The 16,412-nt window shown below is 37.5% G+C and overlaps 1 protein-coding gene across 3 annotated transcripts in view; it reads left to right on the top strand.

Annotated features, from left to right (window-relative positions):
- The first annotated feature begins 3,577 nt into the window (after positions 1 to 3,577).
- ARHGAP5 (Rho GTPase activating protein 5) overlaps positions 3,578 to 16,412 on the top strand; it is a 68,353-nt gene continuing 55,518 nt past the window's right edge. For 2 of the 3 annotated variants that reach the window (XM_037161620.2, XM_037161618.2), the window contains exon 1: positions 3,832 to 4,054. The gene's annotated coding sequence lies outside the window, so the exon portion shown is untranslated. Of the gene's footprint in view, positions 3,679 to 3,831; positions 4,055 to 16,412 lie in introns of those variants that run through there. The other variant, XM_037161619.2, reaches the window with a different exon arrangement.

Raw genomic sequence — 16,412 nt, 5'->3', positions numbered from 1 at the left:
AGGCTCTGTGAAACAAAATGCCAAACAGGTCAATGTATACTCTCATACTGTTCTAGTTCCCTGCAACAATTACCTAACTCTTGTCAAAATATTTTCTACAGTAACAGCCAAGACATAATTAGCACCTTTTCTTCATGCTGAAAATATTACTGATAGACATAAAATAAATTTGGAGAAAACCTTTCAGTACCTTAAGTCAGCAAATGTCCACTATGTTTATTGGTGTATCTTGATTTGCCTACTATGGGAATGGCACCCTATTTCATCCTGCCTGTTCTCCTCCCATCTGTACAAGATAGGGAGAAAGAGAGAAGTCTAGGCAAGAGATGGAGTGGAGTGGGGTGGGGTAGAAATGAGTTTTGAAATTCAATAGGAAATTAGACAATGAACAACCTTTCAGTGCTTTATTTAGTCATCATTATTTTCTAATTTTGTGTATTTTGTCTGTAATTAAGGTGGTATTCTGAGGTAGTGTTCCCCAAAGTGTGTTTTATATCAGACAGGCAAAATGTAATGGTCAATTTTGTCATGAATGGAAAGTCTATTTGGCTTTTTATACATTCTTGGTTGAGGCTACAAAAGCCAAAGTAGTTATGATCAGAAATTTCCAGCAGGGGGTGTAATTGCTTCTATAGGGTAAATTCTTTTGCAGCTAAACCACATCAAACACCAGAATCCCATAGTGTTACTACAGATGGTCAAAGCTGGAATTTTGATTACATTTATATGGTTCTCATCTCTTTTGAGCCTAAAAAAGCCTGAATACTTTATTAGGTTGTGTTAAAGAATAGAAATTTGTGGAGGATATTTAAATTAAAAATTTTAAATATCTGACTAAAATCTTACTGTACTAATTTTTTCAAAGTAACTGGAGAACAAAGCTTCTGGTGATTTTACTTACCCACTACAGTAAAACAAATGCTTACTTTTTTTTAAAGATAAGTCTAAGATGGCTTGGTAATATTTTTTCTCTTTCTCATGTGTGCATAATAAATTATTCTCTCAAAATCTCTTTGTTTGGAGGGAGGATGTTTATTTTTCAGAAGACATGGCTCCTAAACAATTAAAAAAGATGCCATCTTATCCTTTGGTTTTTCTTATTTTCTGTTATTGCATTTTATTTGTAGATACTTGAGCATTTTCAGCTATAGAACTTTGCCCCTTCCACTTCCTACTTTCAGATTTTTATTTGTACTGAAATTGTGTGCTTCATTTTTTTTAGAAGACCAAGTAACATACAAACAATAAAAATGTTAGCCTATTTGTACTGGTAAGCAGCTTTAGAGTAATAGTATTAACAAGGAACAAAGTCCTAAAGTTCCAGGTTTCTTGAATCCAAATGGATGATGTAGAATGGCTAAAAGTGTCAGCTATGAAAATTACTGCTCAAAACCCATGGTTTTTAAAAATGTATATTTTCTAGTATTTTAATTATGGGAAAATAAGTCTTCCTCTTTCTCACCCTGGTGGTATCATGTCTTGATTCTTCAGCATCATGTGTTTTAGAGGAATGGCTAAAAGAAGGTGAATACCTTATTTATATGTTAATGTGTCCTTAAAAAGCCCTGATTTGACTTTGCTTTATGTCCATACATGCCCATGGTTATGAAATTTCTGATTTAGAAAATAATGTTTAAAATATTATAGGGCGGAGATGCTAGAATACTTAACATTTCAAAACCAAAATTATAACTTTAAATTGGCTTCTCATATTTTCAAAGACTTTTAATACAAAGGTCAATAAATGCATTTAAATTCTTGAACATTCCAACCTATACAAGCAGTATGAGTACTAGTACCACACTTGGAAGTTTTCACTCCTCCCCCCAATTTCCTCCCCTACTCTTTTTTCCCTTTCCTACACTGTATGGTTACTTTTATTGCAAGTTTTCTTTAGCGTCCTCCTCCCTGCCTATGGCTTGTAATGGAAAGAAAGAAGTACTTACAGACTTCGCTTAGCCACTCAGATGCAAGGGAGTGGCTGGAATAAGGAATTTTAGTGATACCTTTCTAAAATTGGAGAGTAAGAGACACAGAGAAATTAAACATCTCTTTCTTGCTTTTGTCTATTAAGATTACCTTTGAGAAATACAGAGTGTAGAGGGGCTGGGGTGGGGGACAAACAAACTGAACCCCCACTGGAATTATGAGACAGATTTACTACCAAATATTTTCTACCAAAAGGCAGATTTTTGTTTTTCTTTACTCCAAGACATAACTGTACGTGGTTGGCAGCAGCTGCATCCTAACACTAAAAAGCAACCTTGACTAACTTCAGTACCTTATGTAACACAAGAAATAAAGAAGGACCTCAATGTAAAGGACTTTTTATATGTTTACTTTACTGACGATGAACTGTTCTCAATGTAGGAAACGAATCTTTCCCCACAGAGAAATTCTAACCCAAATTGCTTTTCTTTTAGACTTAACAACGAATTGGGGTAGGTTTATTTTTGCTCATTCTTTTATCCGTTGGCAACTATTTTTAGATCTCTAAATAAAACAGATTCTGATGACCTTGGGAAAGTCACAAGACCTCAGTTTCAAATGTAAAAGGAAAGGCGTTTTCTACTGTCCTTTCTTTCTCTACCATTCATTGCCAATGCCTAGATGAGAAATACACCGAAAGCCCAGGAGCCCAGGTACCCCCAAACTTGTGAAGTCTCAAAAACACTGAATATACTTAAGGCAGTATAATAAAATCTAGGTTGAACTGGTAGTGGTGTGTGCAGGGGTGTTTGGGCCACCCTAAAACCCACCCCATTTGGCATGGCGCTCAATTTCCACAACAGACTAAATCCAGGGCCTGAGCCCGCCAGTGCCGTAAGGACGGAGAAAAGGATTCTTCGGGCTCCCGTGGAGTTTTGCCTTCTGGTTGAGTACGTCACCAGGTCCCAGACGGGTGATGTCTGTAGTTGAAGAACGATCCCCAGAAAGAAGGCTGGCTGCACACTAGCGTGTCCCTGCTAAAGAGCTTGGGCGTAGACTTTCCTGCTTCGAATTCTTGAATGCTCGGAGACCGTAGAGGGGATTATCGAGAATCACTCAGTGCCCAAGCGATGTTTTGCAAAGGCTAACACAAAGTAAGGTTCCTTTGCGCTGCTGTGGTTTGCTGTGTTTCGGCCAGAAAACGGAACAGAAGGAAAGGGAGAAAGCAAGGGAGGGTTCGGAGGCAACCGCACTCAGGGCTGCACAGTCTGCAGCTCCTGAATCGTGGAGGATGGGACACAGAAGGAGCACACTACGGAGACTGGGGAAAGCTAAGGAAAAATACTCACGCCAATGGGTAAAAGGGAAAAGGTGAGAAGGAATGGAGTAGAAGAGGGAACCAATGGATGAGAGAGGCGGAGGAAAAAGGGGGAGGGGCAGAAGCCAATGAGGGAAACGGGACGCGAGCGAGGACGCGGCCCCGCGCTTGCTCGCCTCCCTCCGACTCGGGAGCTCGCGCCTTCCCCAGCTCCCAGGAGACGAAGGCAGGGGCGGGGCCCAGCCCGGCGCGCGGCGCGGGAGGCGTAGCGAGGTGAGGGCGGTCGGGGTGGGGGGATAGTGGAGAGGGAGGCGCGGGTACGCGCGCGCGCTCCCTGTCGGGACCGCGCTGCCGCTCCACCCCCGGCCTGGTGTGTGGCTGCGCGCGCGCGCGCGTGCGTTCCGGCGGTGCGCGCCGGGAGAGATGCTGAGGTAAAGTTCGGGAGAGAGAGGGAGCGAGATCCGTCAGCTTGAGGGAGCCCGAGTGGCCGCCATTACTGAGCCCCGCGCGGCGGCAGGCGCGGGGGAAGGGGGGAGGGACGGGGCCGCCTTTGGTGGCTGGGAGGGAGGGTGGGTTACCCGGCGGCGAGAGCCGTAGGGCTTAAGGTTTCGGGGCGTGTGTGCTGGGGAGCGCGGGGGAGGTGGCCGAAGGGACGCGGAGCTCGGTGAGCGCGCCGGGGAAGAGAGGCGAGCAGAGAGTGGAGGAGGAGGCGGCGGCGGCGGCGGGAGCGCTCCCCAGGAATGTCGCTGCCGCCGCCACGGCCGGGGCCGCTGCCGCTGAGGAGACGGAGGAGACCTACCGTGTTAGGTAGGACCGCGCGACCCCCTCCCTTCTCGCTCCCGTGGGCCTGCCCTCTCGCCCCCTCCCCACCTCGCCGGGGACCCTCGCTGCCCGGCTCAGTCGCCGCCGCCGGTTGTAACCAGTTCAAGGGGCTGGGGCCCCGCGGCCGCGGAGGCAACCTGGCGCCGCGCTCCGTCCGCGCGGGCGAGGCGGGGGTGGGGGGAATACCGGCGGCGTGAAGGGCAGAGAAGCCGGGGGAGGGGGTGCTTTCTGCACAGGTGACGGGCCGGGGTCGGCGAGGGCCTGGTGGCGGCCGGGGCCGCGTCGCCTCCGCCAGCCGGCCGCTCTCCCCGGTCGCCCCGACTTGCCGGGGTAAGTAGGGTTGTGTCCGTGGGCTGGGTTGCCTCTAACGAGTTCCACCTGGGAGGGGGAAAGGGGGTGGACTCGCGGTCGCGGAAACACGATCTTCGGCGCAAACTTCAGCGCCTTTCGGGGGACTCAGCCCTGGCACTTTCCTTATGTCCCCCCACTCCGCCTTGGGTGCTCCTCGCCAGTCTCCCCGCCGCCGCTGAAACTCGGGGGGCGATGCGAGAAGTTGCACTGCGCCACCGAAACAGAGTCCTGTCGATGGACTCGGTGGGTCGAGGCTTTGAGACTGAGTTTTCGCTAGAATAATAGTCTTCAGATTCTTCCTCTGTTTCCACTAAAGAAAAGTATCGGGGTGGGGGTGGGGACCGCTCGGGAGCGCGCGCGCACTTATCCACACAGAAATGCACTCAGTCCCTCACACCCTCCCGCTCCGGCGTTGTTAGAAATGCCAGGGAGGTGGAGGCCGTGGGTGTAGCTGAAGCTGAAAGGTGTTCCGAAGTAAAAGCAAACTGTTAGGACGGTTAGTACGATTTCGAGAAAGTTGTAGGGGAGACGCTTATACTCTCTGGCCGTGTGACGGAGATCCAGTTTGGGCCTGTGCTTGTATACAGGAATTTAAATGTTTTAAAGCTAGACCAAAATGGGCACGGAGATGGTGTGTACACACGTTTTGAAGTTGAAGGACCCGGCGATACCATTAAAAGAGTGTTCAGGGGTAAAACAGTGAAATACGTCGCTGTATTTACTGGCCTTTGCTTATGCTGCCTTCTACAGGTGTTGGGGGTGGGGGTGCCGGTTCCACTTCACACGAATCCAGAACCAAAATTCAATCCGAACAGTACATTAGGGGGGTGTTTGTTGACAGTGAGGATCTCATTCAATTCAGGGAAGTTTAGAGAAATATCCCAGGGAATATTTCTCTAAATCTCCGTTTTAAAATGGTTCTTTTAACCAAAAATGCTGTACTTAGATGCAGCTATTCGGAAAAACATTTGGTTACTAGATAAGATACTATTACATGTCTGGAAATGTTTTACTGTCAGTTCCAGTTTATTTGACTCCAATATGATAAGATTGTGCTCTATTTTTAGATACATGTACAGACTATATAGGCAACCTACTAGACTGCTTCCATTTTTAATTATTTTCTCATTTGTGGCTCTTAAATATCTTCTTTGTAGTTGACTCATATTTCTTGTATCTATCATAGAGTAAAGGAAGAGAGTGTTAAGTGAAGATCAAAAACTTACATAGGCCTTGGAGCATGTATGACTAAACATACGATTGATTGAAAAACTGGTTATGCCTTTTCATGTAACTTTCAAGAAATAGAACTACTGATCTGATTGACTTAAAGCAGAAATTAGAGTGGCACTAGATAACAGTTGATTTGGTTGTCATGTGAAAGCCACGTTTTTTAACCCACCCTAGCAGGTCTTATGTTATCATTCTTCGTACATTATAAGGGGTTTGTGGAACAGGGTGGGTAACACTTTGATAGAGAATTGTCAGAGAATTCTGATATTTTCATCATTTTTAGCACTTCCATTTAAATTGCTATAGCAATTTAAAATATGTATTGCAAAAGTACTGTTTTAATTCTGTCACATGGTACTTACCCTGAATGCTTTAAAACTCTTTCCCCCTCTCCCTTTTTGTTTGAAAGGCAGATTTAGTACACTTATTCTTTTAGAGAAAATTATTTTGACCTTGCAAGTTAAAGAGTTTTTTAAGGAGTAAAATATTGTATTTGCATTCCTTTTTGGAAGTTACCATATGTTGTGGTCCATCTTAGAATAATAGTTTTGTAACTCACTTATTTAAAGTGAAGAAAAAGTTGTTTCATGCTATACTTTTATAGTTATGTCCTATACTAAACTTTTTCAACATTAGAACTTAAGGTGAAGTATTGTCTTTAGTATTTACTTTTTAAATATGAAATGGCATAATAGAGATTTTTTAAGTAGCTACAGAAGTTTTAATTGTCATGATTTCAGTTTTCATAGATACTGTTTTGAGTTATTTGGGCTTTGAGAGCCATGATTTTTTTCTTTATGCATCCATAAGTTATGCAGATAATATAAATTGACTGAAGAAGCATTGTGAAGTGTTTTGCTTCAGTAATGTTTATGTTCCTAAAAGATGTTTGTGAAATACATTTAAAATATACCAGGGGAATTTAGTTTTTAGAGGAACTGTGCAGAAGCTTTTGATAAAGTGATCTGTCATTTGGTGATTTGAGTAATCAAGCTCCCATTTGTTTAGGTGAAGGTTGTTGTAGATAATTTTATCAAACCAGGAAAAGCCATATTAGTAAGAAAAATAGTTATAATGGTAAGAATTTTAACTGTAAGTTATTTGTTTCTTTGACTCTGTTCATTGGACCTATTAAGGATTTTTCCAGAGTATCTTGACCTTCCTCTAACAACCCACCCTCCCAAACAAGGGCAGCTTCTACTTTTCTGTTAAATGTATTGTATTTAAATATAAGAATTCCTTTGAAAAAAGAAATCACCTGCACTAAAAAATTTTTAAAGCCTCGGATTTGTTATACATTAATCCATATTACCTTTATTTAGCACTTACCGTGTGCCTGGCCTTGATAAATTAGAGATGGTGTAGCTCGGACTGACTTAGTTGGAGAGGTAGTTAACTGTAGTTAGTAGGAGTAAATAGTTACAAGTACTAAGAGGTGCAGAAAAGAGAACAGCTATTTCTCTCAAGGCCTCTATGGGAATCCTGTAACAGAAGAAGAAAAAAAATGAATTTGGATGTTTTAACTGTCGAAGTTTGAATGTAAAAGACAATAAGTAAGGTTGGTCTTCTTTCACTATGTTTTGGAGGTTGACTCCACAATATTTGCAGTCAAATGAAATAGGTTGTTAACGTTTGGTCATGTTTGTGTTTTGCTACTTAAAATTAAAACTATTTCTTGGGAAAAAGAGTTATGCATAACTAATTTTAGGGATAGTATGACTAACGTGTCAATTGGTTAGTGTTTCAAGCTTTTCATTATGAAGGATTAATGATAAAAAGTTTTCATTTTTCTAGGTTCATATTAGATTTAGCCTGTTTTATTATCCCTGACCAATATTTTGTTAAGAATTTGAGCACCGTGAGTGATACAAAGGAAATACAAATTATTGCTCCCTTAAGAGAACATATAGCTTCGGGAGTTTGACAATTTAGGAATTGTTAAATGCCACTTCAAGGTAGAGTAGAACCGTGTATAAGGCAGTACATACTGATTTAAAAATCAGTGCTAAGGAATTTAGATAAAGGAGATAACATTTGGAAGTTTCATAGGATTGGGATAAATGAGGGAGGGAAAGGCTTTCAGGTAAGTTGGTGACGTGGGACAAAAAGAGAGAAGTGAAGGATAGGTTGGCAGCTGAGGGGAAAATATAAAGTAAAAATGTAACAGCATCATCGATTTGTACTGTATGAGCCAAGTTGGAGAAAAAATATGAGAAGTATTGGAAGGAATGATGGAGAAATAAATGTTTGCATTACTATCTGGTCTCTTTGCTGGATTTTGGCATTGTTAAACAGTCTTGGAGAAACTCCTACCTTGGCTGCTTCTGGTAAGAGTATAGCTCATTTTCTTCCTGTTGATCCAAAATTTTATGTTTTTTTCCCTACATTTGGCTTTTTAGAGCCAAGATAATAATTTATCTATTTGTCTATTGGTTGATTATAGAACTAGTGAAAATTAACATTCCTGTGATCTGGGAAATTGGAAGATCCAGATTTTATTCTTTTTTGCTGTGTAACCCTTTGGATGTTTCTTTCAAGTATTAAATGGTGTTTTAAATAATTTTCTAAATTTTAATGTTCTTTATTTGTGTTACTAGTCTTGACCTTGCCTCATTTCATTAAGTGTATTTTCATTTGTCTTCAGAAATAATGTTACCTGAAACTCCAGTGATACCACCATTTATTGCTAAAAGCAATTAGTTTGTCATAAAGAAATAATGACTTTTTTGTCTTTATTTTTTTGTATGGAGCAGCCGATTATCAAACTCTTTGTCTTGATTTGCTCTTTTTAGTTCGGTCGTAGTTCAGGTGCTTTAAATTTCCAGTATCCGTCCATCTCTTGAGCTATGTGCCCCAGCAAATCTAATTTTGTATTCCACTTCCAGTCTATAATGTCTTTTTATTGCTTATTACAAGGTCTAATTTGTTTTTGTTCTTCTAGACCCTCTATAGTCATGTCTTGTATCTTCAGAAATAAAATAAGTAATGTCTCTGCTTTCCAACATGCAGTTGTGCTCTACCACTCTACCCTAATCACACACCTGAAAGGACTTCTGTTTTAGATCCAAATCTAGTTTATTTTTCAAAGTTGACTCAGATCCTTTCTCCTCACTGAAACTTGAAGGTCTGCAAGTGATGGCCTCTGGGCAGAATTTACCCTTCTGCCTGTTTTTGTATAATGGCTTTTTACATTTTGAAATGGTTAAGGAAACAATTAAAAGAATATTTTGTGATATGTTAAAGTTATATGGAATTCAAGTTTCAGTGTCCATAAACATACCATGGTTATTCACTTATGAGCTATTATGTGGGGGTTGTTGTTTTTTGTTTGTTTGTGTTGTTTTGCCCTGTGAGTGCAGATTTGAATATTTGTAACAGACATTGTGAAACACAAAACCTAAAATATTTACTGTCTGGTTTTTTACAAAAAGTTTTCAAAGGACTGATCTATTCCATTTAGTGCTGATTTTTTTATTCATTTGTATTACTATTGAATTTATCATCTCCATTACTTTTGTTTTCGAAGCTTCTTAAAATTAGTGGGTAAAGTGTTTTTGAGCCTATTTTTTAAAAACCTGTACCTCCTTTTTAGTCTATACCCCTTCCTAAGATTCTTACTCCATCTGTTAATGTCTCCATCATTAAGAAAATTGTTAAACCACCTAATTTAGTTTGTTTAATGAAAATAATGGTTTCCCTCCAATATAGCTTTGCAATATTGAATGTCAGATTACTGTACATCCTTTTCCCCACTTCACACTTCTCCAAAGTGAGAAGGGACTCAGTCCTTTGGAAGGGAGGTGAGCATATTCATAGCACTGGTCTAGTGGACTTCCCTATACATACCTTTGTACCCTCAAAACTTCTGACGTGAAGCTAAAGAGAGATAGTGGCTAAGCCCAGTAAATACTTAATGAGTTGTTTACATAGGTTGATAAAAATGAAATGACCTTTGGTTCACCACAGAATAAGGAAGTGGTCTAGAGAGAGTTTAGAATAACTTTCATACCAAGGCCCGCCTTGCCTCAGTGGCAGTGTGTTGAAGCAAGTATTGATTAAATAATAAGGTAGGCAGTTAATCTATTTGGGAATGGTTTAGGACAGTCATTGGTTCTCAAATATTTTGTTAAGTGAAACTTTTTTTTAAAAGTAGTACATTTTTGAAATATTAAAAGGTAAAAACACAATTACATTTGCCAAGTAGGGCTTTTGGGGAGCTTCCAGGGTACTTCCTGCTTAGACCCTCTTGGAAATCCTTCCATTGAACTGTGAGGCTTACTGTTTATAAATTCATAATTTGCATTAATGAGCAGACTATTTCTTGCAAAAAAGCTGGACTTTTTATAAGACTGTTCTTGCCCTGGCTGGTGTAGCTCAGTGGATTGAGCGCGGGCCCGTGACCCAAACAACTGCGGTTTGATTCCCAGTCAGGGCACATGCCTGGGTTGCACACCAGTTCCCAGCAGGGGATGCACGAGAGGCAACCGTACATTGATTGATATTTCTCTCCCTCTCTCCTTCCTTTTCCCTATAAAGATAAATAAATAAAATCTTAAAAAAACAAAAAAGAATATTCTGCTATACCAGACTTTATGGGTCCATAGCAGTATGTGATTTTTGTTAATTGTGACTAAAAATATGACTTAGGATTGCTTAGTGACTTAGGATCTAAATCTGGAGATTGATTCATTCAGTCGCCAAATATTTGAGCACCTGCTGTGTGTCAGGCACTGCTCTGGGAATATGGTAAAAAAAAATTTTTTTTTCATCCTGAATGTTTAATCATAAACCCTAACAAGATATGCTTCTAGGTTATTTATATTTAGTTAGTATGTAAATTGGTGACATTTTTAATAGATTCTCTTTTTATTCACTTGATTATAGTCTTATCTAATGATTAATTCATAGGAATGATGACTTTTTTAGTGTTCTTTCACCCTGAACATTGTGTACTTATGCACCTTGGTAAAAAAAAATATGGAATGTGATCAACTCTCTTATAGGTATTACATTGTTTAATTACTTAGCTACCTTATATATGTTAAAATGGCTTTTTCACTTCTTCTTAGTTTTCCACAGCATTGATGAATTTGTCAGTGAAAATGAACATTAAGAGAAGTAACAGTATGTCAATATTATACCATATTCATCTTTTAGTACCATTTGACATTTTTGTTCTTAAACTATTGTAGATAAGTTTACCTAAGATTGTGGGATGTACAGGGTCTGGCACAAATAACACCGCTTTTTAATTACAAACTCATAAGCATGTAATTCTGTAACATAATAATATTGCACTCAAGTACACCGTATCACATTTTAGGTGAAATGTTCAAATTAAAACATCCATAAATTTTTACATTCATATTACTACCCTACAAATCACATTCAAGCAAGCCTTGCTTCTGCCGGACCCTGTATGATAATCTTTGGGCTTGGGTGTTTCTTCTCTCTTGAATATTTGTTTATATAAGGGATATCTCATTTATTTCACTTAAGATGGAGCACATAATTATAAAATCCTTTGCTGTGTAATTACGTCTTGAAAAATGTAATTCCCTATACTAAATATTCGATTTTTAAAATGTGTCAAGAATAAAAATTAGATGATTGTTTGGCCGAATATATTGTTACAGATCATAGTCTTCATTCTGATAACTTAATTTTTGACCAAATTGTTAGTGCCTTAAAATTTGTATATGTTTCCTCCATAAATGGTTTTAGAAAACATTTTTGATTAATAAATTATAGCACTTATTTAGTAAACATAATATACTTCACTTTTTTGTTTGCCATGGGATGAAGAACATTTTGATTTTAATATATGTTATAGGATTCATGCATTTATTGAGTAGTTGCTATGTAGGAAGACCCTGTTGTAGGCTCTTGGGATGTATTGATGAAATAAAAATATGTGTCTTTGTGAATCTTTATTAAACCTGAAGTAGGGTGGGGGAAGGGATAGAGTTAATAATAAAATAAAGTAAGTTATATAGTGGGTAAGGAGTTAAGTGAGGGTGAGGTGAGGGGGTTGGTGGTGGGGTATTAGGAAAAGTAAGTGCAAACACAAGAACTTGCTTAATGTGTCAAGGAACTGTTCAGTGTTCCTTATTGTGACTGGAGCAGAATGAGAGTGGGGCCAATAGTAGCTCACAGAGTTGGAGAAGGACGATCTCACAGTAAGCCATTGAAAGGACTTGTTTTCTTACTTTTAGGAGCCACTGGAGAGACTTGAGCAGAAGAGTGGGAGGCTCTAACTAATGTTTTAAGAGGAACATTCTGGATGTTCTGATGGGAATAAACTGGGGAAGGGGAGAAGAAGTGGAAGTGGGGAAGTTAGTTTAGAAGCCTTGGAAAGTTCTAGGGACCAGAGATGATGGTCAGATTTATAGCAGTAAAAGTAGTGAAAAGTAATAGATTATGGACATATTTTGAAGGTAGATCCAGTAGAAATTTCCTGACCCTAAAATTTTAAAGGTTAAAATACTCTTTAAATTATAGTTATTGTTAATGAATACAACAGTTTTGTGGGAAAGTACAAACAAAATTTAAGTACAAAATTACTAACAATCTCTTTTTAAAGTTTACAAGATACCCTATAGAACTTCAAAAAAATTTTTTTAGCAGAAAGCCCTTCATGTTATTAAAACTACAATAAATGGAGCATGTTACATTTGAATGGCTTAGTAGAAGTGTCTTAGGAAACTTAGTTGTAGAGATAGCTTTATTTCAGCAGACAATTCTAGGATAGTTCCACTCAAATTATCCATTATATTCATTTCTTTAAGATGATTAACCTAAACATTTTCTTGAAATAATATTATGTAAATTATCTAAAGGCAGAACAAGAAACTACATTGCAGACTAGTAAAAGCTTAATAACAAAAGTGTTCTAATGCTTAAAGATTGTTCATTAAGAGATTTTTCTTAACTCTAACCTTGAGTATGTCATTGCTCCTGTTGTCTTGATTTACTTGAGTCAAAATAAGCATGATGCTACAAGTTAGAAAATGAGGAGTTATATTAAAGTTACATCAAATGTAGAAAAGATATATGTGATCGATATAAATATTACCATTAAACATATTTGAAAGGAATTTTCAAAATAAGTATTCCACACATAGACATTGGTCATTCGTTTATTACTGGTATACATAACAAAACAATGGATTTTTTCTCTGCATGGTAGAAAAAATACCTTGGTTAGTGAGTAGAGGGCAGTTTTGACTTGGATGTTGAGGGCCAGTAAATTCATGTATTTATAAAACTACCCAAGTGTCTGAAATTAAACTCCCTTTTAATCTATTAACAGCCATCCTCATGAAAGCTGTCTTTCTCCATGAGGTGTAGTACCATACTCACCTAAACAAATGGCAAAATATTTTTGAGGGCAGGGTGGGGGCAATTTTTTTTTCTAGTCTGGGGTTTCTAAAACTTAAAATCTGAAAACACTTTTCTAACTAAAGCCTCTGAGTTAAGTAAACCTGTAAATCAGATAAAGAAAGCACTGCTCTTTTGCGAGAGTTGAAAGGAGAAAGCAATACTATTTGCTTAATATTCTTCTTTCCTACCCCTAGGTGAAAGAATTTTTCCACAGTTTGAAAATCACTACAGGTTGACTCATGACAAGCTCTTAGAGCTGACTTCAGAATACCAGCAGGTAGCCCACCTGTGAGAGCATTGTTAGAAAGGACATGGATGTTCTTTACTGTATATAATTGGTAGTTTATTGTGAATTTTCTGTGAAAATCATAAATGTCATGCAGCTCTAACTTATTTTTAAATACAATTTTAATATTCATGATTCAGAGACTGATGTTATCAAATTAAGTGCAGTCTGTCGAAGCCTTAGTACTAAAATTTGTCCTCCATATAATATAGTTTTATTTCTCTTTTAGATAAAAAGCTTTCCAGTTTTCAGTAACCAGTGTAAGGGTGATGCCTTCATGACTCCATTCATCTTTGTTTTATAATACATTTTGTGATAGTGTATTGTTTCTGCTCTTATAATCTGTACTTAAGATAGAAAGCTATCTCACTATTTTGAGGTTTATGTTATAGGAGAGCAGAAATGAGTTTTAATGTGTTCGGATAAGTATAAAGAAATATTAATAAAAATATGACTGGCAAGGGTTTTATAGTTGAAAAATGTCTGCAGTACTCAGGTCCTTATGGCATAGTCTTGTTATATCTCTATTAACAACTTCGTCTTCAGCTGTGGAAGGCAGAGGACCATCTTTGAATTGCTCTTAATTTTTAGAATAGGTATTTATTTAAGAATTTCATGTAATTCTACTCTTTGTATTGTTTAATATAAATACTCCCTAAAGTAGTCACTAAATAAGTTTTATTTTGATGTACATTTTAAAGTGTATTGCCTGCATTTTTTTTTGTTTTTCTAGTAAGGAAAGATAGACCTCATATTCTACTGTTCTCAGTTGTTTCCTTGTTAGCTATGAAATTGTTCTGTTTTCACCAATTAGTTTCCCTTTTTATCACTGTGTGTAACTTTGTTCAGTTAATTCACTGGTAAATATCCATAAATAAAGTAGTCCAGTTGTTCTTTTATTTAGGTTTAGGTGACCTAAAGTTTAGGTAGTGAATGTTAAAGTTTAGGTAGAGAACTTGTTGCTAAGTGCAAACCCCAATTTTACCAGATTAAGATTTTTACAAAATTACAAGAAAAAAGAAAGTTAATGGGATTGGATTAGACAGTCCTAATTTTTAAAAAAGTCTTCACCCAAGGATATGTTTATTGATTTTAGAGGGGGAAAGAGAGGATCAAATTGAGAAATGGAACTATTTATTAAATGCCTTTTTTTTTTTGCTAGGCACTTAACATTTGAAAAAATTATTTAGTTCTTAAAATTTGTGTAGATAATGTAGCCCCATTTTATAGATGGGGGAACCATGCTTCAAGAGATGTAGGTTTTTACTGTTTAGACCTACTGTCTTTAGGTCTTTACATAAACGAGGATATGATAGTCCTACTTGTAATTGGTTGTATTTATTCCTAGTTTTCTACTTCTTTTGGTGTTCCCTCAACATAATAATTTATTTATTACAAAGGTGAACCTAATAAACATTTTGTTTGAATATTACATGGCTGAAATTAGTATTTAGTTGAGGCTAATAGAATAAACTTCTGGAATACAAGAATAAGGCTGAATTTTATTTTTAAATATTTTACCTGGAATGATAGTCAAAAATTTAAATTATAAAAACAGCTTCTCTTTATCATTAGTTGTTGTATACCAAATATGTAGCATAATCTGAATAGATGTTTACTTGAAATTGAGGTCAGTGGGGAAGCCAGGTATTGGGGGCCAGGTGGTAGTTCTTTCCTTACCTCTATTTTTATTGTCATATTCTTTATCTAGATTAAAGATAACTTTAACATATGTTAGTATATATAACTGGATATTTTCCCTATTCTGTAAAATTTTGATGTGGCGGAAATGATGTATTGCTTTTAATTCAACCTCAAAAGAATGCAAAGAATCTCCCAAGTAAAATTATTTAAGAGACTGAGTCATTGCTTCCACATAAATAACCTAAATTACATGGAATTCTTAAAAGTTATTTAATATTGCTGCTATATAAAATACTTCTAAAAGAGTGTCTCAAATGTATACTTTTAAAATTCTTTATAGCTTGGTGCTACTCAAGTGTGGTTCATGAGCTCTTGGTAACTGAGAGAAAATAAATGTAGAAATCAAAGACATTTAGAAACACCTTGACAGTAATTTTATATCTCTTGGATCTAATAAGAAATCAGGGCTTAGATTATTTTTAAAAAGGTCATTTATGCCCTGGCTGGGTGGCTCAGTTGATTGGAGTGTCATCCCATACACCAAAAAGTTACCAGTGCAATCCCTGGTCAAGGCACATACCTAGGTTGTGGGTTTGATCCCTGTTTGGAATGTGTAGGGGAGGCAACTGATTGATATTTCTCTCTCTCATTGATGTCTCTCTCTCTCTTTCTCTAAAATCATTAAGTGTATCCTCTGGTGAGGATCTTTTAAAAATGTTATTTATATTACAAAAGTGAGGTTATAGATAATGAAGTAAAAAAAATTGAGCCTTTACCTCAGTGCGAGAAGCATTGATCTAGTTAAATATTGTCATTTGCATGAATTGTCCTTTTATTTCTATTTTCACTTGTAAGTATTTGAATATCTTAATTGTCTTTGGGCATAATATTTGATAGACTTCAAAGAAGTGTTGAAATTTCTTGAAAAAAAATTAAATTCTGAAATCTTGCTAATAAATTCTTATGAAATTTCATTTTAGGGAACAAGTTCTGAGAGATTAGGTTAGAAAGCAGGTTGTTTAAAGGTTGTGAGGGAGTTGTTAAAGCTGTTCCTAAATGTACTAGTTACTACATAAAATGTCCTAGTTAGTACATTTTAGTTATAACAAAGCATAGTCCCTAGTCATTGAAGGCAGGAAAATTGAGGGTAGGGGAAAGGGCTAGTTGTTCTCTTAAATTCATAGGAAAGAGTAGAGACAAAATGTACATTTGGTTAGTAGGGAGTATTTTAAAGATTGTGAGATTAAATTTTGTATTAGTTATATTAATTGTTAGAATTACCTTAATTTTGAGGTCATTTTCCATTTATAACAATAAGCCACAGACTCTTTATGATTATTTTTAAAAAGACATCCAATGTTAACTTGCATGGTGCTTTGTTATGGCTATCTTAATATGTATATAATTTAATGTGTGTAATTCATAGTTAAGATTTGTCCTTTTTCT

This window comes from Artibeus jamaicensis, unplaced genomic scaffold, assembly GCF_021234435.1.
Source record: "Artibeus jamaicensis isolate MK-2021 breed Jamaican fruit bat unplaced genomic scaffold, CSHL_Jam_final contig_588, whole genome shotgun sequence".
NCBI lineage: Eukaryota > Metazoa > Chordata > Mammalia > Chiroptera > Phyllostomidae > Artibeus > Artibeus jamaicensis.
Note: the sequence above shows the minus strand (reverse complement) of the source record. Positions and strands in the feature narration are given on the sequence as shown.